The sequence below is a fragment of the Callithrix jacchus genome, chromosome 11 (genome assembly GCF_049354715.1).
Source record: "Callithrix jacchus isolate 240 chromosome 11, calJac240_pri, whole genome shotgun sequence".
Classification (NCBI taxonomy): domain Eukaryota; kingdom Metazoa; phylum Chordata; class Mammalia; order Primates; family Cebidae; genus Callithrix; species Callithrix jacchus.
The window spans coordinates 38,808,841-38,835,262 of NC_133512.1; the positions used below are offsets into that span (position 1 = coordinate 38,808,841).

Genomic DNA, 26,422 nt, shown 5'->3' on the forward strand with positions numbered 1-26,422 from the left:
GGAGGCCAGGCTGGTGAAACCCTCAGGCTACAGCCAACTCTGTGTGTGTGTGCATGTGGGTGGACATGCATGCGTGTGTGTGGTGTTCATGTGTGCACATGTGTGCATGTGAGCATGGATTGCTTGCGTATGTGCATGCGCTTGTGTATGTGGATGTATGCCCACATTGTGTGTGTTGCTGTGCATGTGAGCATGTTTGTATGAGTGTGCAAATGTGCATGCATGTGTGCAGCTTTGTGTGTATGCGTGTACACATGCACAGATGTGCACAAGATGTGCACAAGATGGTTGCTCAAATAGCCAGACAAGGACTGGGTAAAGAAGAACAGCCCCACAGATGCTCTTAGAGATTCCCAGACAAGAAAGCCGGGCTCCTTCTGAGGCTAACCCTTCCTCACAGATGCCGGCTGAGCCCTAACCAAGGTCATGTCTTCTCTCTTAAGTTGCCAGAATAAACCTCACCTTGTCCAGCCTGTGTGCTTGCTGGGTCGTTCCAGTGGGAGTAGGGAAGTCCTCTCTGCTTTCCTCCATCCTTGGGGAGCTGTCAAAGGCAGAGGGGTTCCTGAACATGAAGGTGAGGCAACGCCCCTGCCTGTCTGCTAGAATGTCCCCAACATCCTGAAAGTCCCCCTTCCTTACTGCCTTCCCATCTCTCACCATTCCACCAAGCTCCCTTTCATTCATTCTCTCCACCACCCACCTACCACTGAGAGTTTGGCTCCCATTGCTCCTCAAAACCTATCCTACCTCTGTCCCCATTGTCCTCCTGTGACCTAGGTAAGTTGTGTTTTAAGGTTCGGTGGCCTACATGCCCCAGGAGGCCTGGGTGCAGGACACCTCTGTGATGGATAACGTGTGCTTCGAACAGGAGCTGGACCCAGCCTGGCTGGAGAGAGTCCTGGAGGCTTGCGCCCTGCAGCCAGATGTGGACCCCTTCCCTGAGGGGATACACACTTCAACTGGGGAGCAGGTGAGAGTCTCTGGGTCTTTTTGGGATGGGGAGGCCTTGCGATTGGGGTTCATTTGGTTCCCTGACTCATCATGGGCAGTATGATGGAGAAGTGGGGACAGTGGTCAGGGACGTGGGGGAGAAGAAGGGCTCAGCTCAGGGTCAGGCACATGGTAGGAGCTCAATAAATAATCATTAATCAAGAAATAGAAATAGACACAGAGAGGGCAGGCAGTTGTGGCAGGGCTTGGCGGTGAGGGGCTCTCTGACAACTGAGAATAAGGAGAACCACCTCCTATCTTACTCTGCCCTGCCTCGCTGGGTGATGTGGATCTAATTGCTTCCCCTCTCTGGGCCTCACCAAAGGGTCTGAACAGAGCTGTCCAAGACACAGGATATATGTATCTGGAGCTATGGATCTGGCAGGGCTTGGCAAACTGTGACCCTCCAGGCCAAATCCAGGCCACCACTTGTGTTTTTTTGTTGTTGTTGTTGTTGTTTTGAGATGGGGTCTCGCTCTGTTGTGCAGGTTGGAGTGCAGTGGTGCAATCTTGGCTCACTGCAACCTTACCTCCTACATTCAAGCAGCTGTCCCACCTCAGCCTACTGAGTAGTTGGCATTACAGGCACGCACCACCACACCTGGTTAATTCTGTATTTTTAGTAGAGACAGGGTTTCACCATGTTGGCCAGGCTGGTCCCAAGCTCCTTACTTCAGGTGATTTACCCGCCTCGGCCTCCCAAAGTACTGGGATTACAAGTGTAAGCCACCAAACCCGGCCTTTATTTTTTTTTTTGAGATGGAGTTTCACTATTGTTGCTCAGGCTGGAGTGCAGTGGCATGATCTTGGCTCCCTGCAACCTCTGCTTCCCAGATTCAATCAACTTTCCTGCCTCAGACTCCCAAGTAGCTGGAATTACAGGTATCAGCCACCACGCCAGGCTAATTTTCTTATTTTTAGTAGAGACAGGGTGTCTCCATATTGGTCAGGTTGGTCTTGAACTCCTGACCTCAGGTGAACTGCCCGCATCAGTCTCCCAAAGTGCTGGGATTACAGGCGTGACCCACTGCGCCCAGCTCACCTGTTAGGAACTGAGCAGGCAGCACAGGAGGTGAGCACTGGGCAGGCAAGTGAAGCTTCATCTGCGTTTATAGCCATTCCTTATTGTTGGCATCATTGCCTCAGCTCCACCTCCTGTCAGATCGTGGCAGTGTTAGATTCTCACAGGAATACAAACCCTACTGTAAACAGCACATGCAAGGGAGCTAGGCTGCATGCTCCTTATGAGAATCTAATGCCTGATAATCTGTCACTGTCTCCCATCACCCCCAGAAAGGACCATCTAGCTTCAGGAAAACAAGCTCAGGGCTCCCACTGATTCTCCATGATGGTGAGTTGTATAAATATTTTATTATGTATTACAATGTAATAATAGAAGTAGGCTGGGCACAGTGGCTCATGCCTATCATCCCAGTACTTTGGGAGGCTGAGGAGGGTGGATCACCTGAGGTCAGGAGTTCAACCAGCCTGGCCAAGATGGTGAAACCCTGTCTCTACTAAAAGTACAAAAACTAGCTAGACATGGTGGCAAGTGCCTGTAATCCCAGCTACTTGGGAGGCTGAGGCAGGAGAATTGCTTGAACCCAGGAGCAGGGGTTTCAGTGAGCCAAGACCGAAGCATTTTGGGAGGCTGAACTGGGCGGATCACCTGAAGTCAGGAGTTTGAGACCAGTCTGGCCAAATGGTGAAACCCTGTGCCTAGTAAAACTATAAAAATTAGCTGGGTGTGGTGGTAAGTGCCTATAATCTGAGCTACTCTGGAGGCTGAGGCAGACGAATTGCTTGAACCCAGGAGGTAGAGGTTTCAGTGAGCTGAGATCATGCCACCACACTCCAGCCTGGGCGATAAAGCAAGATTCTGTCTCAAAAAAAAAAAAAAAAAAAGGCAAGCCAGTTACAATGACTTAAACCTGTAATTCCAGAACTTTGGGAAGCCAAGGTGGGAGGATCACTTCAGGCTAGGAGTGCCAGGTAAACCTGGGCAACATAGCAAGATCCCATCTCTACAAAATACAGTAAGTAAAACTCTGGGGGGTTTAAACTGACTTTTTCAAGAACCAAACAAACCACTACCTGAAATTCTCAACTGATATTCTTGGTAATTATTGGGTATTTATTAAATAAAAATGAATGGTTAGCATGCCATAAGAGGCATTATAGAAAATACTTGTAGAATGAAAAACTTCCTGTAATTCATGTCATTATTATTGGAAAAAGTAACTTTGGCAGGATAAGTAATGCTTTAAACAGGAGTTACCGCCATTTGATAGAGATGGTATAGTGTAGTACAGCTAAAAGGGTAGTAAAAAAAAATTAGTAATTCTTAAACTTTCTGATCTATAAAGATGGGTTTCTTTATACAAGGTGTTGGATGGAAGAGGACAGAAGTTGACTATTTCCTTCAGCCAACTCCATGTTTGTAAAGGGAGCCCCCTTAGAGTCACAAGACTGGATGGATATGGGATAGCTGCATTTATCGGGTCTATCAGCTACCTACTTTTGCATCATCCATTCCTTGTTGTTTTATTGCACAAACACCAGAGACATTAGTTATGGGAGATTGGGTAGAGAGGAGAAAATATTTGCTATTTTTAAGACATCTATTAGATGATTTTAACATCTATGTAATCTTGGTGTTAATATATTCTGATTTTTTTGTTTCATTCAGTATGAGATCGTCATCATTCTTGGTATGACAAGTAATTTTCTATTGCAACCTGGACATTTTTGTGGTATGTTCTAAGATTCTGGATTTTGTTTAAACTGTCTGTTTTAGCAAACTTTCACTAGAACTTCTCTGGCAGGAAAAAAGGGACATCTATATCATTAATGTTAGTTGGCGGTAAAAGCCACATTCTCCACTCATCTTCCATTAACACAAGAGGGGAGGTAGCTTCTAATTATGCTGCATGGGGTAGCTATTGTGCAGGTCCTAAATCTCTACTAGGTCTCCACTGACTCCACTCAAATAGGAAGGTGGAGTACCTCATTACTGCTGCATGAGTGTGGAAGAACAAGCTCCACTCTTGGCCTCTGCTGATACTGAGGCTTGGAGTGATGGCTCATTCAAGGCCAATAAAAATGAAAATCCCAGCTCTCTATGTGGCTTTTCTTGACATTACATAGTGGGGGGTTGTGGTGCCTCATTGCAACCTCAGGAAGGTGAATTCTAGGCATCCCACTTAGATTTTAGTAGTGGGATTTGGGGTGATGCCCTACTGTTTTATGTGTTTTTTGGCTGGAGTACTTATTATCTAAATGTTGTGTTTTTTTTTTTTTGTCACGGACCATAGAATATTAATGTTTAAAGGAACTTAAGAACTGATGTCTTTTAATTATTTAATTTTACTTTTGAGGTCCAGAAAAAATTTCTATTTAGTATCAGATATTGTATTAAAACAGGAATGTTTGGATTCCCACTTCAATATTGCTTTCCCTTTATCAGGCACTTTGTACAACCTCAATTAATGCAAAAAATGGAAGAGTACCATTCTAGATATTTTAAAATTACTTTGCTTTTTAGATAACTATGAATTGGTAAATTTAAGGATCCAAACATAAATGTTTCCCTTCATTATATCAATGTAAATATTATAGAAAATCCCAAAGCCTCTGGAGCTGTAATTTTACCAAAAATTGATGTAAATCATGGTCTTATAGTGAAATATTTTTTCTCATTTATTTCTACAGAATCCCACAACATTGCCTTGAAATTTGTTCTTGCAATACTTCACTGAAGTTCATTAGAAAAGATGCCATCACAAGAAATGCTATTTTTTTTTTTTTAACAAAGCTGGCCTTAAAATTAGTTCGTTCTTCATAGTGGCATATAGAAGTGGTATATTTGGAATTTATAGTGTGCTCCCTGGAAGAGGTCTTTGCCCTAGATAGACACATTTATTTAGTCTTGGACGAGAGAAACAATTTGAGGTGTTACTTTTAACACCAGGATTAGAGAATTGATAACTATCCAGAATGAAATACAGATTAAGTCTGCTAAAACCAAAACAATTTTTATAGGAGGATTTCCTCATTTCGAAGTGTTTCTCAGGTCCATGCTTACTTACCTCCAGTGTGGGAGATTAGAGAAAATATAGTTATCTTAGTCACAGCCGGACTGGGAAAGCAGTCAGGTTGATAAATAATGGAACCCCAGATAGCTGGCAAAGCCTGATTTCTGGGCTGTTTGCAAGAGTGTTTCTGGAAGGCATTAGCATGTGAATCTATAGATGGAGTAAAGACGGTCACCCTCCCTGACGTGGGTGGGCATCATCCAACCCATTGAGGTCTGAATAGAACAAGAAGGTGTAAGAAGGAAAAATTTGGTCTCTGCTTGAGCTGAGACATCCATTTTCTTCTGTCCTTCAGAATAGGCATTCCTGGTTCTTGGGCCTTTGGACATGGACATGGACTTATCCCATTGGCGGCCCTGAATCTCAGGCCTTTGGGTTTGGACTAAAATGATAGCACTGGCTTACCTGGACCTCTAGTTTGTAGAAAGCAGATAGCCTTCTCAGCCTCCATAATCAGGTAAGCCAATCCCTCCTATTATAGCTTAGTCTGTCTATCTATCTTATTGTTTCTGTTTCTCTGGAGAATTCTGAGTAATACAGTGATGATTAATAACCTCATATCTTTGCTTTCAAAAATAACTCACCATAGCCCATTAGAAACTTGAGATGATATATAAATTAATGGCACACATATTTTGAGATTTAGACATCTATCATATACCTTTCATAAATAATACATTGTCATATTTAAAGGCCCTTACTGTTTGCTTGATGAAAGGAATAGAGGATAAAAGCAATTAGCTACTACATGGTGTACAAGAGAACAGAGTATATGCAATGTACGATAGTAGGAAAGTGTAAACAGTGTCATAAAAACAGAGTATAAAATATAATGTTTTATAGCAGCTTATGTACGAATAACAGTGATATATTAATTTGTATAAATCAGATTATTACACAATATTTTTGTATGGGGGTAATAATTTTAGCCTTCTATTAGTGTTCTGTCACATTTAGCTGATTTACTATTTTTCATTTTAATACAACACTTTAACATAATTCTTATTAAACATAAAATAACATAATTCATTATCAGTATAATTCATTATCTACTATGAGTAAGACATTAGACAAAGTACATTTTTAAAACTTAATGTCTTTTAGATATTTATAGTTTCATGACATGACATAGATTTGCAAACAGGTACAAAATTATAACCAAGACTGTATGATATGTGTTATAAGAGCATATATTTAATTCTGGTACAGAAGATTTAAAAAAAATTACTTTCTTTGAATGTTGAAATTCAGGAACAAAGGACCATATAAAAATGCTTCACAGTTAGAAAAACCCAGGAAGCCTGTTTCTAAATTTAAAGCATGCCATGAAAGAGGGGATTATTTTCTGAAATTTGCACATAAGAAAATATAGGCACACTTAGCTGAAAAATGTTACTTAATCTAGTTTGATAAAGATTTATATTCCCCTATGAAAGCAGATGGTCAAGATTATACATTTTGATATAAAATGGGTAAATATGGCATGATGGAAAGGACGCATTACAGAGAGGACTTTGATCTATGGAGGTGCTAGAAACAATTAAAGATATGAAAGCAGCAAGTATCACCAGTCCCAGATGGAGTCCCTGTGAATTTGACTAAGTGTTCCAAGACTGTTTGACAATTTCTCCAGCAGATGTTTTTAATCTTGGATTGAGGGCTCAAGTGTTACCCGGATCTATGAAAAGGCTACTTTGGGAGTAAAGGCAGGAAGGGTATCCAGGATCTTGACACTGGCTTTTAGTTTTGAATGGTGTTACCGATGTCAGTTATATTAGCCAACTTCCAATCCTTGCTGATTATCTCTGTATGATGCACAAGAAAGAATGTGGGTCATTTCAGATCATTTGAAAGATATAAGAAGGAAATCAAATATGAGTATAAATATATATTTTCTAAACGTATCCAACGGTAATGTTTTACAGTAAAACAAGGTAATTAACCTAAATGCCCTTCAATGATAGACTGGATAAAGAAAACATGGCACATATACATTTCAAGAAGTGTAAATCTCATTGTGGATTTGATTTGCATTTCTCTAATGACCAGTAATGTTGAGCTTTTTTTCATGTCTGTTGGCTGCATAAATGTCTTCTTTCGAGAAGGGTCTGTTCATATCCTTCACCCACTTTTTGCATAAATGTCTTCTTTCGAGAAGGGTCTGTTCATATCCTTCACCCACTTTTTGATGTTTTTTTTTTTTTCTTATAAATTTGTTTAAGTTCTTTGTAGATTCTGGATATTACCCCTTTGTCAGATGGATAGATTGCAAAAATGTCCCATTCTGTAGGTTGCCTGTTCATTCTGCTAATAGTTTCTTTTGCTGTGCTGAAGCTCTTTAGTTTAATTAGATCCCATTTGTCAATTTTGGGTTTTGTTGCCATGGCTTTTGATGTTTTAGTTATAAAGTCTTTGGCCATGCCTATATCCTGAATAGTATTGTCTAAGTTTTCTCCTAGGGTTTTTATGGTATTAGGCCTTACATTTAAGTCTTTAATCCATGTTGAGTTAATTTTTGTGTAAGCTATAAGAAAGGAGTCCAGTTTCAGTTTTCTGCATATGGCTAGCCAGTTTCCCCAATACCATTTATTAAATAGGGAATCCTTTCCCCATTGCTTGTTTTTGTTGGGCTTGTCAAAGATTGGATGTTTGTAGATATGTGGCATTATTTCTGAGACCTGTGTTCTGTTCCATTGGTGTATAAATCTGTTTTGGTACTAGTACCATGCTGTTTTGATTACTGTAGACTTGTAGTATAGTTGTAAGTCAAATAGCATGATGCCTTCAGTTTTTTTTTTTTTTTTTTTTTTTGCTTAAGATTGTTTTGGGTATAGGGGCTCTCTTATATTCCATATGAAATTAAAGGATAAGTTCATGTCCTTTGCAGGGACATGGATGAAGCTGAAAACCATCATTCTCAGCAGGCTAACACAGGAACAGAAAATTAAACACTTCATGTTCTCACTCATAAGTGGGAGTTGAACAATGAGAACACATGGACACAGGGAGGGGAACATCACACACCAGGGCCTGTCTGGGGGTGGGGGACTAGGGTAAGGACAGCATTAGGATAAATACCTAATGTAGATGATGGGCCAGTGGGTACAGCAAACCATCATGGCACATGTATACCTGTGTAACAATTCTGCACATTCTGAATATGTATACCAGAATTTAAACTAAAGGAGTTTTCAGTATTCATGACACCAGAGTAAAGTCCAGGGTTACAGGAGACACTGATGCAGTTGCACTCAGACCATAGAGGGCCTTTTATGTTGTGCTGAGTCTAGGCTTTGTCTTACAAATCACACTGTGATCAGCAAGGGAATGACAAGAGCAAATGTGAGCCTTGGAATGGTGTCTTTGGCTGCAGTGTAGAGGAGGACAGCAGAGAGACAGGGAAGCCAGTTAACAGAATGTGGCCACAGTGTAAGCAGAGACAGACAATGGAAGGCCATTAAGTAGTGATAGTGGGGAGGAGAGGAAGAGATAAGGAATATGCTCTTCTGGATAGTCTCATTACCCAGTCAGCAGAACTGAGTAACTTTTGATTGTGGAGGTTAAGGAAGAGATAAGAATTGAAAACAATCTCAGAGGAAGAGCTGGAAACTGACATAGCCAAGGGTCAGCTAAATACTGACTGTAGCTGAGTGCAATGTTGTAGCTCAGGGGAGCTACATAAGCAGTGGGCCAGGAAAGGGGGACATCCCACTTGCATCAGCCTCCCAGGCAGTGGCCCAGGGAAGGGGACATTGTACCTGTATGAGCCTCCTTGGTGACAGCTAACTGCTGTGGGGGAGAGTAGAGCCCAGGGAGTAGGGACCAGGAAGGGGTCACAGGTTGGATTTCCCAGGAAGCACTCTGAGATGATGATTAGAGTGCAGAAGCTTCACTTGAGTGTATTCTCTCAATCAATGCCTACAGAAGAGAGGGGAAGGAAGAAAGCAGGATTGGGTAGAGGAAGTAGTTGGGCTGCAGCCTTAATGGAGGCTTCAGCCAACCTTACAGTAGACTCTGAAACTACGATGGCCATTCAGAGTTGTCCCAGGTTGGAGAGCCAGGTTCAGTCCCTTATATCCTCCCATCAAGCATGGTGATGGCCCAGAAAAGGGCACATGGCCTGGGTGAAGTGGCTGTCTTCCACAAAGGCAATCCCTGTAGAGCTATCTGTAGACAACACCACCAGCAGCTGGGGAACCATGTCCTTCATTTATGAATAGGTGATTAATGATTTCCTTGGGTAGCCACTATAGCATCTACCACAGAAGAATGTGGTCTGACCACAGTGGGCTGAGGCCAGGGCCCCAGTAACAGAATTGGGAAATAAAAAAAAATGTAGATTATTAGATTTTTTTAGTAATAGTAGACTTGGAGGTAGTATGTCATCCGTCTAAATGGCAAAACAGAAGATATCTTATCCTGACATGGCCCAAATATTCTGGACATCTTAGGATTCAGTACAGGGGTGAAAGGAAAATTATTGTCAGAAAAAAAAATTGTTAGCATGACAACAAATTGTAAGTTAGCAGTTGTTATAGCCTGCAGTTTAGATGCAACCCAAAAGGTCAGGAAGAAAAGAGCTTTAAGTTCAACAATGTCTGCTTATTAGAGAACAAACAAGAAATTAACAGTCATTTACTGCCTTACTACTGGTAATTTGAAAAGAAGTAAATTTCTGAAGAAATAAGGAATAATTGGTAGACTTTTCATTCACACTACTGGATTTTTCTGTTATTATCTTCCACTCTCACTTGGCAAGAGTCAAATACATTCTCAGTGAAATGCAAATATGCAAAAGGTTTTTTTTTTTTTTCATGAGCATGGATACTACTGATTGAATTACAAGGTAAATGTAACATTTAAATGACAAACTTTTAAGTTGTAAAATTGCTTTACTTTTGAAAGGTAATAACAAAGTCACTAAATGAACTATAATAAAAATTGAACATAGGGAGACATGCCAGATATAGGTGATGGGGAGGAAGGGAGCAAACTACATTGCCATGTATGTATCTATGCAATAATCCTGTATGTTCTTCACATGTACCCCCAAACCCAAAGCACAATAAAAGATTTTTTTTTAATTGATCATTTGTCAAAAATCTTTCTTTCTCCTTCCTTCCCCCATCTCTGTCTCTCCCTCCTTTTTACTTTTTATTGCTCTCACTCTTTTTTTATTCCAGACACTTTCATTTAGAGTCCTAGAGAAGCAAATATTTCAGAGAGGAATTTCATGCTTTTTTTGGAAGAAAAATTCCCCAAGAGTTCAATAATGCTCTATAGAAACAGTTAGTAGTGGGAGGCCTTTCTTACTAAATTTAAAACAGTATTATCAGCATGTCAATTAAAGCCCTTGTGGGATTGGGTGTGGTGTTAGAAGTAACTCTAGGTCACTACAGAACACAGAGAAAATGTTCCAAACAAACCTCTAAATTAAGCTGGGTCTCTTTTCATTCTATTTTAATAGAAGGATGGTTCATTCTTATATTTACTCTGTTATTGATATAACCTTAATGTTTTGGCAACATGTCTCAGAAAGACTGACCACATCCCCACCTTTTATTCTATGAAAGATGGGGAAATGTTGATCTGGGTAAGTTCCTGAGGAGACAGAGGAAGGTTCATGAACCTTAGCATTATTATAGTGCTCAAAGCAGGACTCTTCCAAGAAATTTGGACAGGGGGAGAGCACAATGATTTTCATCTTAAAACTCTATTGTCTAAATTTCTCTGTGGCTGACCACCAAGAATTTAGTAGTGTTATAGCATAAATGACTGACATGTATTTATGAATCAGTATAATGACATGTCTAGCAAAACATTTGGTATGTAGAGAAAAAGCAAAAAATCCCCTATATTTCCATGATTATAAACCATACCTATTTTTGCATTTTTATGGTTCTAAAATTTGGATGTACTTTTTATAATTGATGTATATGTTTGCAGTGAGACTTTTAAAAATGCTGCTAATAAATCAACGACACTTTTTCAAGATACCCAGGTATATTGTTATAAAATGGCACTGTTTAATTTCCTAATTTGGATTTTTCTTTTACTACCTGTAATCTCTAAAACAAAAGACTATATGAAAATCAAGTAAATGGTAGATTTTACATGACAAGATTTGGATAACTCTTGCTTGCAAACATACAACACATACAAATTCAAATATTAAAAAAAATGCCATTTTCTTCAAATACAGGTACTACGCAAAACTTCAGCTTATAAGAGTAGGTCATGGGCCAGTGAGAAACTAGGTTCTCATGTGCAGCATTTTGGACTACATATGGACTAAGTGAAAGGTGGTGGATCACTTCAGTGTATGCTGTGCCATTTCAACTAAAATGTTTCCCTTCTCCATTGATATAAAAATAATTGAAATAAAGGTAAATATTTAAGTTAGAATGAGGCAGTCACTTATATAGCTTTAAGCTTGCCCATTGGGCAGCTTTTTCATCGAAGCAAGATTGGAATCATAAAGGAAAAATGGAAGGGGAAAAGGAATGCTATATCTTCACATGTGTTGAAGGTCACCATTATGTGTGGCAACTCTCAACGTTTATGATTTCTTCTCTGAGAAGCTCATATATACTAACTAAGTGATTGATAGGTAAGTCAATACTGCTTGAAGTTTACATTTTCTTCCAGTCTGGAAGAGATACTTCTTTGCATAGAAAACAAAAACCCTATTCAAGTTCAAGACAATACTATTGGAAAGAGAAATGCCATGAATATAATTGATTACAAATCACATACTCAGCCATCTTAAATACAGTTAGAAATCTAAATGTTTTGTTTTAGAGTGAGTAACTTCACTAAAGATATCAACCTCTCCCTCTTTTTTGCAAAATGATGTTACTTGGGGACAAAAAGGATAGTGGTGGGAATGAAAACATTTTGAAGGACATATAAAATGCTTCTAGTTGGCCATTCTGCTTTAAATTTCTATAACTTTTTCTTTAATCAAATTATGTACATGTAAGCACAAAACATAGCCGCATACTCAATTTAAAAAGATTTGAGGAGTCTATATTTCCTGGGCACACTGTAATTCTTAGACATCACTGATGACCTAATATCTATGTCTTCTCTACCAAAAGCCCAGGTAGTTGAGAAGCAGTCACTAAATATGTACCATAGCTAGTTGTTTGACTTCTACAAAGATCATAAAAATACATGCACACCTCGCACATACTGGGAGTGCTTCCTATCACCACAATAAAGCAATTCACACAAATTTTGGTTTCCCAATGCATTTAAAAGTTACATTTACACTATCTTGTACTCTTTAAGTGTGCAACAGCATGATGTCCTAAACTGTAATGTACATTCCTTAATTTAAAAATACTCTATTAATAAAAAATGTTAGTGATCACCTGAGCCTTCAGTGAGTTGCAGTCTTTTTGCTGGTAGAGACCTTGCCTTGATGTTGATAGCTTCCTCCCAGTCAGGGTTGCTGAACGTGGGGTGGCTGCGGTAATTTCTTAAGAGAACAATAAAGTTTGCTGTATTGATCAACTCTTCCTCTTATGAAAGATTTTTCTATAGTATGCAATGCTGTTTGATAGCATTTGACTCATGCTAGAGCTTCAAAATTGCAGTCAATATTCGCAAACCCTGCCGCTGCTTTAACAACTAAGTTTATGTAATATTCTAAATCCTTAGTTGTCATTTCAACAGTGTTCACAGCATATCCAGCAGCAGTTTCCATCTCAAGAAACCACTTTATTTAATTTCTATTCAAGTTTTATCATTGAGATTGCAACAAATAAGTCACATCTTCAAGATTTATTTCTAATTCTTGTTCTCTTGGCTATTTCTACCACATCGCCATTGATTTCCTCTATGGCAGTCTTGAACCCCTCAAAGTCATTCATGAGGGCTGGAATCAACTTTTTCCAAATTCCTACTAATGTTGATATTTTTGCCTCTTCCCATTGAGCATGAATATTCTCAATGGTACTTAGAATGGTAAATCCTTTCTAGAATGTTTTCAATTTACTTGGCCTAGATCCATCGGAGAAATCAATATCTATAGCAGGTACAGGCTTACAAAATTTATTTGTTAAATAATAAGGCTTGAAAGTCAGAATTACTCCTTGATCTATGGCTTGCTAAATGGATGTGGTGTTGGCAAGCATGAAAACATTAATCTCCTACATCTCCATCAGAGCTTTTGAGTGAGTAGATACATTGTCAATGAACAGTAACATTTTAAAAGAAATCTTTGTTATTACCCACCTCTGAAGCCTGCTTCTGTCAGTTTGTCAAAGTGACCCATACAGTAATGGTGGGAGATTAGACAGATCAATGAAACAGAAAATAAACAAGGATATCCAGGACTTGAACTCAGATCTGGACCAAGCAGACCTAATAGACATCTACAGAACTCTTCACCTCAAATCCACAGAATATACATACTTTTTATTACCATATCACAATAATTCTAAAATTGACCACATAATTGGAAGTAAAATCCTCCTCTGCAAATGAACAGAAATCGTTACAAACAGTCTCACCATAGTGCAGTCAAATTAGGACTCAGGATTAAGGAATTCACCCAAACCATACAAATACATGGAAACTGAACAACCTACTCGTGAATGACTACTGGTTGAAATAACATCATCTCTGGGACACATTTAAAGCAGTCTCGAGAGGGAAATTTACAGCACTAAATGCCCACAATAGAAATGAGGAAAGATCTACAATCGACACCCTAATGTCATTATTAAAAAAGCTAGAGGAATGCGATCAAACAAATTCAAAAGCTAGCAGAAGATGTGAATTAACTAAGATCAGAGCAAAACTGAAAGAGATAGAGACACAAAAAAAAAATGCTTCAAAAAAATCAATGACACAGGTGGTGGTGTTTTGGAAAGATTGAAAATAGACCACCAGCCTGACAAAGAAGAAAACATAGAAAGAATCAATATTGTGAAAATGGCCATACTGCCAAAAGTAATTTACAGATTCAATGCTATCCCCATCAAGCTACCAATGACCTTCTTGACAGAACTGGAAAAAACCACCTTAAACTTCATATGGAACCAAAGGAAAGCCCACATAGCCAAGTCAATTCTAAGCAAAAAGAACAAAGCTGGAGGCATCACACTACCTGACCTCAAACTATACTACAGGGCTACGGTAATTAAAACAGCATGGTCCTGGTACCAAAACAGAGATATAGACCAACGGAACAGAACAGAGACCTTGGAGGCAATGCCACACATCTACAACCATCTGATCTTTGACAAACCTGACAAAAACAAGCTATGGGGAAAGGACTCCCTGTTTAATAAATGGTGTTGGGAAAACTGGCTAGCTATGTGCAGAAAGCGGAAACTGGACCCTTCCTTACACTTTTCACTAAAATTAACTCCAGATGGATTAAAGATTTAAACATAAGACCCAACACCATAAAAATCCTAGAAGAAAATCTAGGCAAAACCATTCAGGACATGGGCACAGGCAAGGACTTCATGACTAAAACACCAAAAGCATTGGAAACAAAAGCCAAAATAGACAGATGGGACCTAATTAAACTCCAGAGCTGCTGTACAGCAAAAGAAACAATCATCAGAGGGAATTGGCAACCAACAGAATGGGAAAAAAGTTTTGCAATTTGCCCATCTGACAAAGAGCTAATATCCAGAATCTACAAAGAACTAAAACAGATTTACAACAAAAAAACCCCCATTCAAAAGTGGGCAAAGGATATGAACACTTTACAAAAGAAGACATATGAGGCCAACAAACATGAAAAAATGCTCATCATCACTGTCATTAGAGAAATGCAAATCCAAACTACATTGAGATACCATCTCATGCCAGTTAGAATGGCAATCATTAAAAATTCTGGAGACAATAGATGCTGAAGAGGATGTAGGGAAATAGAAACACTTTTACACTGTTGGTGGGAGTGTAAATTAGTTCAACCATTGTGGAAGACAGTGTGGCGCTTCCTCAAGGACCTAGAAATAGAAATTCCATTTGACCCAGCAATCCCATTACTGGGTATATACCCAAAGGATTATAAATCATTCTATTATGAAGACACATGGACATGTATGTTCATTGTGGCACTGTTTACAATAGCAAAAACTTGGAACCAACCAAAATGCCTATCGATGATAGACTGGACAGGGACAATGTGGCACATATACACCATGGAATATTATGCAGCCATAAAAAATGATGCATTTGTGTTCTTTGTAGAGACATGGATGAACCTGGAAACCATCATTCTCAGCAAACTGACACAGAACAGAAAATCAAACAGTGCATGTTCTCACTCATAGGTAGATGTTGAACGATGAGAACACGTGGACACAGGGAGAAGTGCATCACACACTGGGGTCTGTGGTGGGGAGAATTAGGGGAGGAACAGAAGGGGGTGGAGTTGGGGAGGGATAACATGGGGAGAAATGTCAGATATAGGTGATGGGGAGGAAGGCAGCAAACCACAATGCCATATATCTACCTATGCAACAATCTTGCATGTTCTTCACATGTACCCCAAAACCTAAAATGCAATTAAAAAAATATATATATATATATAAAGAAAGAAGAATCAAATAGATGAAATAAAAAGTGATAAATGGGATATCACCACCAATCCCACAGAAATACACACTACCATCAGAGAATACTACAAACACATCTGTGCAAATAAACCAGTAAATCTAAAATAAATGGATAAAATCCTGGACACTTACACCCTCCCACAACTAGCCCAGGAAGAATCTGAATCCTTGAATAGACCAATAACAAGGTCTGAAGTTGAGGCAGCAATTAATAGCCTACCAACCAAAAAAAGTCCAGGACCAGATGGATTCACAGCCTAATTCTACCAAAGGTACAAAAAGATCTAGTACCATTCCTTCTGAAACTATTCCAAACAATACAAAAAGAGGGAATCCTCCATAACTCATTTTATGAGACCATCATCATCTTTATACCAAAACCTAGTGGGGACACAACTAAAAAAGAAAATTTCAGGCCAGTATCCATTGATGAACATCGATGCAAAAATCCTCAGTAAAGTACTGGCAAACTGAATCCAACAGTGTATCAAAAAGCAAGGCTGGTTCAACATATATACAATCTATAAACTTAATCCATCACACAAACAGAATCAAAGACAGAAATCACATGATTATCTCAACAGATGCAGAAAATGCCTTCTACAAAATTCAGCAGAACTTTATGCTAAAATCTCTTAATAAACTAGGTATTGATAGAATGTATCTCAAAATAATAAGAGCTTATTTATGACAAAGCCACAGCCAATATCATACTGAATAGGCAAAAGGGAAACATTCCCTTTGAAAACTGACACAAGACAAGGATGCCCTTTCTCAACACTCCCGTTCAACATAGTATTGGAAGTTCTGTCCAGGGCAATCAGGGGAGAAAAAGAAATAAAGGTATTCAGTCTTTATTTGCAGATAACATGATTGTATATTTAGAAAACCCCATTGTCTCAGCCCAAATCTCCTTAAGCTGATAAGCAACTTCAGCAAAGTCTCAGGATACAAAATCAACGTGCAAAAATCAAAAGCATTCCTCATCCCCAATACTGGGGATTACAATTCAATGTGAGATTTGGGTGAGACATCTAAGCCATTATCAGTGAGAGATGCAGTTTTTTTTCAGGGGAAAGTGGTGTTATAATAAGATATAAAAATAAATCAAAAGCATTCCTATATACCAGTAATAGAGAGTCAACTCATGAGTGAATTCTGATTCACAACTGCTACAAAGTTAATAAAATACCCAGGAATACAACTAATAAAGGATGTGAAGGACCTCTTCAAGGAGAACTAAAAACTACTGCTCAAGGAAATAAGAGAGGACACAAGCAAATGAAAAAACATTCCAAAGTCACAGATGGGAAGAATCAATATTGTGAAAATGGCCATAATGCCCAAAGTAATTTATAGATTCAATGCTATTCCAATCAAGCTACCATTGACTTTCTTCACAGTTTTGGAAAAAAACACCTTAAATTTCATATGGATCCAGAAAAGAGTTCACATAGCCAATAAAAAAAAATTAAAGCTGAAGGCATCACACTACATGACTTCAAACTATACTACAAGGCTACAGTAATCAAAACAGCATGGTTCTATTACCAAAACAGAGATACAGACCAATGAAACAGAAAAGAGGCTTCAAAATAACACTACACATCTACAACCATCTGATCTTTGGCAAACCTTCCAAAAACAAGCAGTGGGATAAGGATTCCCTATTTAATAAATGGTGTTGGGAAACCTGGCCAGCCATTTGCAGAAAGCTGCAACTGGATCCCTTTCTTACACCACATACAAAAACTAACTCCAGATGGATTAAAGATTTAAACATATGACCTAACACCACAAAAACCCTAGAAGAAAATTTAGGCAATACTGTTCAGTACATAGGCATGGGCAAGGACTTAATAACTAAAACACCAAAAGTAATGGCAATAAAAGCCAAAATTGACAAAACGGATCTAATTAAACTTAAGAGCTTCTGTACAGCAAAAGAAACTATCAGAGTGAACTGACAACCAATAGAATGGGAAAAAATTTTGCAGTCTACCCATCTGACAAAGGGCGAATATCCAGAATCTACAAAGAACTAAAACAAATTTACAAGGAAAAAACAACCCCATCAAAAAGTTGGTGAAGGATATGTAGAGGCATCTCTCAAAAGAAGACATTTATGCAGCCAACAAACATATGAGAAAAAGCTCATCACTGGTCATTAGAGAAATGCAGATCAACATTGAGATACTACTTCATGCCAGTTAGAATGGCAATCATTAAAAAATCAGGAGACAACAGATGCTGGAGAAGATGTGAAGAAATAGGAATACTTTTACACTGCTGGTCGGAGTATAAATTAGTTCAACCATTGTGGAAGATAGTGTGGTGATTCCTCAAGGATCTAGAAGTAGAAATACCATTTGACCCAGCAATCCCATTACTGGGTATATACCCAAAGGATTGTAAATCATTCTGTTATAAAGACACATGCACACATATGTTTATTGAGGCACTGTTCACAAAGCAAAGACTTGGAACCAATCTACATGCCCATCATTGATAGACTGGATAAAGAAAATGTGGCACATGTACACCATGGAACACTATGCAGTGATAAAAAAGGATGTGTTCATGTCCTTTCCAGGGACATGAAGCTGAAAACCATCATTCTCAGCAAACTGACACAAGAACTGAAAACCAAACACAACTTGTTCTCACTCATAACTGGGTGTTGAACAATGAGAACACATGGACACAGAAAGGGGAACATCATACACCTGGGCCTGTTGAGGGCTGGGAGCCTATGGTAGGGATAGTAGGGTTCTAGGGGGTTGGGGAGAGATAGCATCAAGAGAAATACCTAATGTAGATGATTGGTTGATGGATGCAGCAAACCACCATGGCAAATATATACCAATGTAACAAACCTGCACATTCTGCACATGTACCCCAGAACTCAAAGTAAAACAAAAAATCAAATTTTTTTTAAAAAGCCTCCAACCTCCAAAAAAAAAATCTTTTTTTTTCCTTTTTCTGAATAGTAGGTCTCAACAGTAGACTTTAAATATTCAGTAAATCATGCTATAACCAGATATGTTTTCATCTGGGCTTTGGTGTTTATTTATAGATCACAGGCACAGTAGATTTAGCATAATTCTCAAGGACCCTAGGATTTGGGGAATGACAAATCAACTTTGGCTTTATCTTAATTCACAGCTGCATTAGCTCCTAACAAGAGAGTCAACCTTTTATTTGAAACTTTGAAGCCAGGCATTTACTTCTCTTCTCTAACTATGAAAATCTTAGATGGTATCTTCTTCAAGTAGAAAGCTATTTAGTCTATATTGACAGTCTGTTCAGTGTAGCTACTTTCATCAATTATTTTAGTTAGATCTCCTTGGATAACTTGTTACAGCTTCTTCATTAGCACTTGCTGCTTCACCTTGTACTTTTGTTATGAAAACAACTTCTTTCCTTAAACCTCAAGAACCAACCCTTGCTAGCTTCAGGTTCTTCTTTGGCTTCCCTTACCTCCCTCAGCTTCTCTTGATTAGGTTTTGGCATAAGGGAATGTGCGGCTTGTTTGATTTTGTATTCAGACTTTAAACTTTCTCCATAGCAGTATTAGGTCTGCTTTTCTTTCTTATAGATGAGCACTTTTAATTTTCTTCAAGAACTTTTCCTTTTCATTTACAACTTGGCTGTATGGTGGAAGAGGTTTAGTTTTTGGCCTATCTTAGTTTTGACATGCCTTCCTCACTAAGTTTAATAATTTCTACCTTTGACTGAAAGTAATGAGAGGTGTACAATTCTTCCTTTCACTTGCACACTTAGAAGCCATTATAGTTTTATTATTTGGCCTAATTTCAATATTGTCATCATGTCTTAGGGAATAGGAAGGCCCAAGGCAAAAGAGAGAGTTGGGGAATTGACTGGCTAATGGAACAGTCAGAACACACACTAAAGTTATCTATTAAGTTTGCTGTCTTACATGGGTGCAGTTCATGATTCCCCAAAGTAATTATACTGGTAATATCAAAGACCCTAATCAGAGATCACCATAACAGATATATAATAAAATGTCTGAAATCTTATGAGAATTTCCAAAATGTAAAACAGAGTCACAAAGTGATCACATGCTGCTGGAACAATGGTGTATGCAAACTGTCCCAGTCCTCAATGAGAAAAGTGTACCAGGCTCTTAATACTTTTTATAAGACCTGACAGCAGTGACAAATCAGTCTAGCCATGCTTAAGTTATCTTCTCAGAATTTCACACAGAGCAAGTGGAAACCTTTCCGTATTGTACTTCATAAAATTGAAACCAGCTTGATAAATTGGCTTATTTTCCTCCAAGTGTGCCCTGGTTTTCGTAACACAGACATTTTGTAAGTGCACTAATGAATATAACTACCCCATCTGATTCTCTATCTTCATACTCACTCTGCCAAGAAATTTGTTTTGTGAATCTTCAACGTTTGTTTTTCTACCACCTGAAGCTAGCCATGAGACCTGGTTTAAAGTTTGCTTTTGGAATTTTTTTTTTTCTCCAAATGCACTTACTTTGATAGCTGAAAATGACCTCAAAGAATGATTAATACCCTATGGAGGTCCATGCCATAAATCTGATACAGTATGCCTGATGCAAGTTCTCTCAGAAGGAATGTTACAGCTATATTGCTGTGGAAACCTGGTGACACTGAGCAGACCACCAGCTATAAAATCTTCAAAAGGAATAACTACTTAACTTGGACTCAAATTTATGTTTACCCAACTCGTTACCAACAAAAGGCAGTGAACTATTTTCCCTAGAAACTGCATAATGTGTTGCAAAACTACCAAGAAGAATAATAGAATAATGAATGATATTCAGGCCATTTTTATTTCTTGGGTCTCTTAAGTATGTTTTTCCCTACCTCAGGGAAAGGTGGTATAGTGAGGGCAATAAATGATGTGGAAAAGCAGGTATCTAAAATCTCTTAAGTGTGTGTCTACACAAGGTACTGGACCAAAATGGCAGGTTTTCTTTAATATAGTTGAAAGAATTATTTTATAGGAGCCTTGTGTATATAAATCAACTAATATTAAATCAATTCAGTATTTCCATCTGACAGATGAAATTATAGATTAGGAAACATTTGTGGGTATGGTGACACAGGGAGCTTATCATAGTGGTTAAGAAGGTGAGTTCCAGAGTTCAGTCATAGAGATAAAAACCCTGAGTGACCATGGGAGAGTTAATCTCCTATGCCTCAGTTTCTTCAGCTGTAAAATGAAGAAAATAATAGCTATCTCACAGGGTTATAATGAAAATTAAATGACTGAATTCTTTTAAAAGGCTTGGAAGTGAACATGAAGTGTTTGATCTTCTGTTCTTGTGTCAGTTTGCTGAGAATGATGGTTTCCAGTTTCATCCATGTCCCTGCAAAGAACATGAACTCATCCTTTTTTATGGCTGCATAGTATTCCATGGTGTATATGTGCCACATTTTCTTTATCCAGTCTATCACTGATGGGCATTTGGGTGGTTCCAAGTCTTTGCTGTTATAAACAGTGTTGCAATAAACATACTTGTGCATGTGTCTTTATAATAGAATGATTTATAATCCTTTGGGTATATACCAGCAATGGGATTACTGGGTCAATTGGTATTTCTAGTTCTACATCCTTGAGGAATTGCCACACTGTCTTCCACAATGGTTGAACTAATTTACACTCTCACCAACAGTGTAAAAGTGTTCCTGTTTCTTCACATCCTCTCCAGCATCTGTTGTCTCCTGATTTTTTAATGATTGCCATTCTAACTGGCATGAGGTGGTATCTCAATGTGGTTCTTATTTGCATTTCTCTAATGACCAGTGGTGATGAGCTTTTATTCATATGTTTGTTGGCTGCATAAATGTCTTCTTTTGTGAGGTGCCTGTACATATCTTTTACCCACTTTTTGATTTTTTTTCCTTGTAAATTTGTTCAAATTCTCCATAGATTCTGCATACTAGCCCTTTATCAGATGGGTAGATTACAAAAATTTTTTCCCATTCTGTTGGTTGCCAGTTCACTTTATTGATCATTTCTATTGCGGTGCAAAAGCTCTTAAATTTAATTAGATCCCATTTGTCTATTTTGGCTTTTGTTATGATTGCTTTTGGTGTTTTAGTCGTGAAGTCCTTGCCCATTATGTACTGAATGGCATCGCAACAGACTTGCTAGCAAATGCTCAATAAAAAGTATTTTAGATTTATATAAATGATTTCATCAATATAAAATATTCTCACTCATAAGTGGGTGTTGAACAATTAAGACACATGGACACAGGGAGGGGAACATCACACACTGGGGTCTGGGAGACTAGGGGAGGAATAGCAGGAGGTGGGGTGATTGGGGAGATAGCATTAGGATAAATACCTAATGTAGATGACTGGGTGATGAATGAAGCAAACCACCACCACCATGGCATGTGTATACCTATGTAACAAACCTGCATGATCTGCATATGTACCCCAGGACTGAAAGTATAATAAATTTTTTAAAAATGTAAATACAGTCATGGTAAATGCTGAATTAACATAGCTAATTTCACAGTTGACTATTCAAAAACACAATCTTACTAGTGTGACATGATATATGCATACACAGGATTAAACTTCCAGCTGATGAAGCTGCAAGAAATGTAACAGGGTGGACATCAGGCTCTTTGAGAAAATATTTTAGTTATAATCTAATATAATTTTCTAGGAAAGGAAACAGGTCCACAGAAATTAATTGGCTTTCCTAAAGGAACATAAATTAGTGGAAGAGCTGAGCCTTGAATGAAGGTCTTCTGACTTGGTGTACATATAGAAAACTCATCCAGACAATTTACATTTCAGGGACAGTGGTTTTTTCTTTTTTTTTTCTTTTTTATACAGAGTCTCGCTCTCTCACCAGGCACCAGGCTGGAGTGCAGTGGTGTGATCTTGGCTCACTGCAAACTTTGCCTCCCGGGTTCAAGGAATTCTACTGCTTCAGCCTCATGAGTATCTGGGACTACAGAACGCCCAGCTAATTTTTATATTTTTGGTAGAGACGGGGTTTCACTATGTTGGCCAGGATGGTCTTGATCTCTTGACCTCATGATCCATCCACCTCGGCCTCCCAAAGTGCTGGGATTACAGGTGTGAGCCACCGTGTCCAGCCCAGTGTGTTTTAGATATTGTATTATAAAAAGATACTTTTGTGTTAGCATAGGGCCGTTTTGGCAACTATAATGGCCATGTATTATGATCTCAATGTGGGGTGGGAGGCAGAACATTAAAAATTTAAGGGAGAGCCGGGCGTGGTGGCTCATCCCAGCAGTTTGGGAGGCTGAGGCAGGTGGATCACGAGGTCAAGAGATTGAGACCATGCTGGTCAACATGGTGAAACCCCATCTCTACTAAAAATACAAAAAATTAGCCGGGCATGGTGGTGCATGCCTGTAATCCCAGCTACTCAGGAAGCTGAGGCAGGAGAATTGCCTGAACCCAGGAGGTGGAGGTTGCAGTGAGCCGAGATCGCGCCATTGCACTCCAGCCTGGGTAACAAGAGCGAAACTACGTCTCAAAAAAAAAAAAAAAAAAAGGTGGGGGGCGTTGGAGAAATCTTGAGAGAGTTATAGAAGGCATAAAATAACAAACTCTCAACATCTTTGGTGGACTCCTAATCTTTGCCTTCAGTTGGAGACCTGTGACTGACTGATGAAAATTGGGAAAGATTCTTGATACATGAGGAAAATCCAAGTGACTTGTGATTTTGAATGTATCCCTCTACCTACGCAGCCCAATTAGCAGAGAGTGGAAGCCTTACCGGTTTGAGGTGCTTCTGCATAGTTTCTGCCCAAATCACTGGTTAAATGTGAAATCATGCAGCGTTTCAGGTTCCAGCTAAAAACATATTGTGTGGAGATGTTGCAGCTATACACAAGAGGAAACATGAATTTCCCAGGATGAATCTAATCAATTAGCTGAAACCAAAAAACTGTAAAAAGTAATTACAACATGGTTATAGAATAAAAGGTTAATATACAAAATCAGCTGTTTTCTTGTATATTAGCAATGAACAATTATAATTTATAATTAAAACACAGTATTATTTATATTAATGCCAAGAAAAGAGAGTGAGAAAGAAATACCATGTACATACCAAACAAATTATGTACAGGATATATGGGAAGAAAACTAGAAAACTCAATAAAAAATTACAATCTAAATAAATAAGGACAGTCTATGTTCATGGAAAGAAGGACTCATTAAAATGTAATTTCTTCCCAAAATAAATTACAAATCCAACACAACCCCAGTCAAAATTTCTGCAGGTTATTTTGTAGATATTAATAAACTTATTCTAGGGTTTATGTGGAAAGTCAACAGATCCAAAATAGCTAACACAACACCAAAGAAAAGGTCAAAAGACTGACATTAACAACTTCAAGATTCACCATAAAGCTACAATATGCACAACAATGTGGTATAGTGAAAGAATAGACAAACATATCAGTAGAATAGAGAGCCCAGAAATAGACCCACCAAAATATAGTCAACTGATCTTTGACAAAGAAGTAATGGAAATTCCAAAAGAGAATGGATGGTCTTTTAAATAAATGGACCTGGAACAACTGGACATCAGTAGGTAAAACAAAAGCAAACAAAATAAAAAACAAACTGATAGACATTTTGGGTCTTTTGCAAAAATTAACTCAAAAACTCAACAATAAACATACAACACATTTAAAAATGGGCAAAAGATCTGAATACAGCTCAGTGAAGAAAATTATACAGATGACTTATAAGCATAGGAAAAGATATATCAAGTATCTTTAAGAAATTATAAACAAAACAGCAATGAAATACCATTACACATCTATTAAAGTTGCTAAAATTAAAACAAACAAACAAACATGAAATCAAATGCCAGTGACAGTGCTGAGCAATATGAACACTCAGTCATGGCTGACAGCAATGCAAATAGCTCAACTATTTTGAAAGACAGTTTTTACTTTTAAAGTTAAAAGTAGTTTTATCATGTGATCTAGCTGCCATATTCCTAGGTATTTACACAGTTTTGAAAATTTATGTGCACACAAAATCCTGCAGATGAATGTTTACAGCAATCTTATTCATAATCACCAAAAACTTAAAGCAACCAAGATGTTCTATAATAGAGGATGAAGAGACAAACTGTAGTGCATTTATGAAGTAAAATATTAAGCAATAAAAAGAAACATGCTAGTGTTCAATAGCACTATTGGGTGACTAAAATTAACACTTTGTTGTTTGTTTTGCTAGGACTATATTTTGAATGTTTACATTAAAAAGGATAAATGAGTTGCTGGATATGGTAATTACACTGGTTCGATCATTGTACTTTGTATACATGTATCTAAATATTATACTTAGTCAATAAATATGTAAAATTATGTTGCCACTAAAAAAAAAAGAAACACAAAATACATGTGCTATACACCATTAAAAGACATGAAAACAATTTAGATGCATATTGCAATGTGAAAGAAACCAGTATGAAAAGGCTGTGTGCTACATGATTTTAATTATATACAATTTTTGAAAAGACAAAACTATAGAAATAGTTTTCATTTACAATATTTAGTGGATCAGTTTTACAGTTTTGCAATTTTTAACATATCAGTTTTACAGATCTTTTTAGGTCAGTGGCAGTCAGCAGAGAGGGAGAGGGATAAATAGGTGAAATACATGGTACTTTTAGGTAATTAACTTTAATGGCTAATATATATTATTATATATTTGTCAAGCCCTGTAGAATTTTTAATGTATATTTAATTGCACTTTAGGTTCTGGGGTACATGTGAAGAACTTGCAGGATTGTTGGGTAGGTACAGAGATGGTGATGTGGTTTGCTGCCTCCATCCCCATCACCTATACCTGGCATTTCTCCCCATGTTATACCTCCCCAACTCCCTACCCCACAGTGTCCCTCCCTTAGTCCCCCACAACTGACCTCAGTGTGTGATGCTCCCTTCCCTGTATCCATGTGATCTTATTGTTCAACACCCTCCTATGAGTGAGAACATGCAGTGTTTGATTTTCTGTTTTTGTGTCAGTTTGCTGAGAATGATGGTTTCCAGATTCATCCATGTCCCTACAAAGGGCACGAATTCGTTTTCTGGCTGCATAGTATTCCATGGTGTGTATGTGCCACATTTTTCATGTCCTGTCTGTTGTCAGTGGGCATTTGTGTTGGCTCCAGGTCTTTGCTACTGTAAACAGTGCCGCATGAACATACATGTGCATGTGTCTTTATGATAGAATGATTTATAATCCTTTGGGTATATACACAGTAATGGGATTGCTAGGTCAAATGGAATTTCTATTTCTAGGTCCTTGAGGAAGCGCCACACTGTCTTCCACAATGGTTGAACTAGTTTACACTCCCACCAACAGTGTAAAAGTGTTCCTATTTCTCCACATCCTCTCCAGCATCTGTTGTCTCCAGATTTTTTAATGATCGCCATTCTTACGGGCATGAGGTGGTATCTCAATGTGGTTTTGATTTGCATTTCTCTAATGATCAGAGACGATTAGCATTTTTTCATGTGTTTGTTGGCATCATATATGTCTTCTTTTGAAAAGTTTCTGTTCACATCCTTTGCCCACTTTTGGATGGGTTTGTTCCTTATAAATCTGTTTTAGTTCTTTGTAGATTATGGATATTAGCCCTTTGTCAGATGGGTAGATTGCAAAATTTTTTTCCCATTCTGTTGGTTGCTGGTTCACTATAATGATTGTTTCTTTTGCTGTACAACTCTGG

The 26,422-nt window shown here is 38.2% G+C and overlaps 2 long non-coding RNA genes across 2 annotated transcripts; one reads left to right on the forward strand and one right to left on the reverse strand.

The window, feature by feature from the left end:
• Positions 1–2,930: 2,930 nt before the first annotated feature.
• On the forward strand, positions 2,931–5,495 carry LOC144578262 (uncharacterized). The gene is made up of 3 exons (XR_013523715.1): positions 2,931–3,026; positions 3,680–3,743; positions 5,380–5,495. It is a non-coding gene; the product is annotated as an uncharacterized LOC144578262 (long non-coding RNA).
• A 414-nt stretch (positions 5,496–5,909) lies between these two features.
• Positions 5,910–25,067, reverse strand: LOC103794798 (uncharacterized). The gene is made up of 4 exons (XR_622250.5): positions 23,444–25,067; positions 12,461–12,567; positions 8,843–9,002; positions 5,910–6,889 (listed from the first exon to the last, which is right to left on the reverse strand). It is a non-coding gene; the product is annotated as an uncharacterized LOC103794798 (long non-coding RNA).
• Between the last annotated feature and the right edge of the window lie 1,355 nt (positions 25,068–26,422).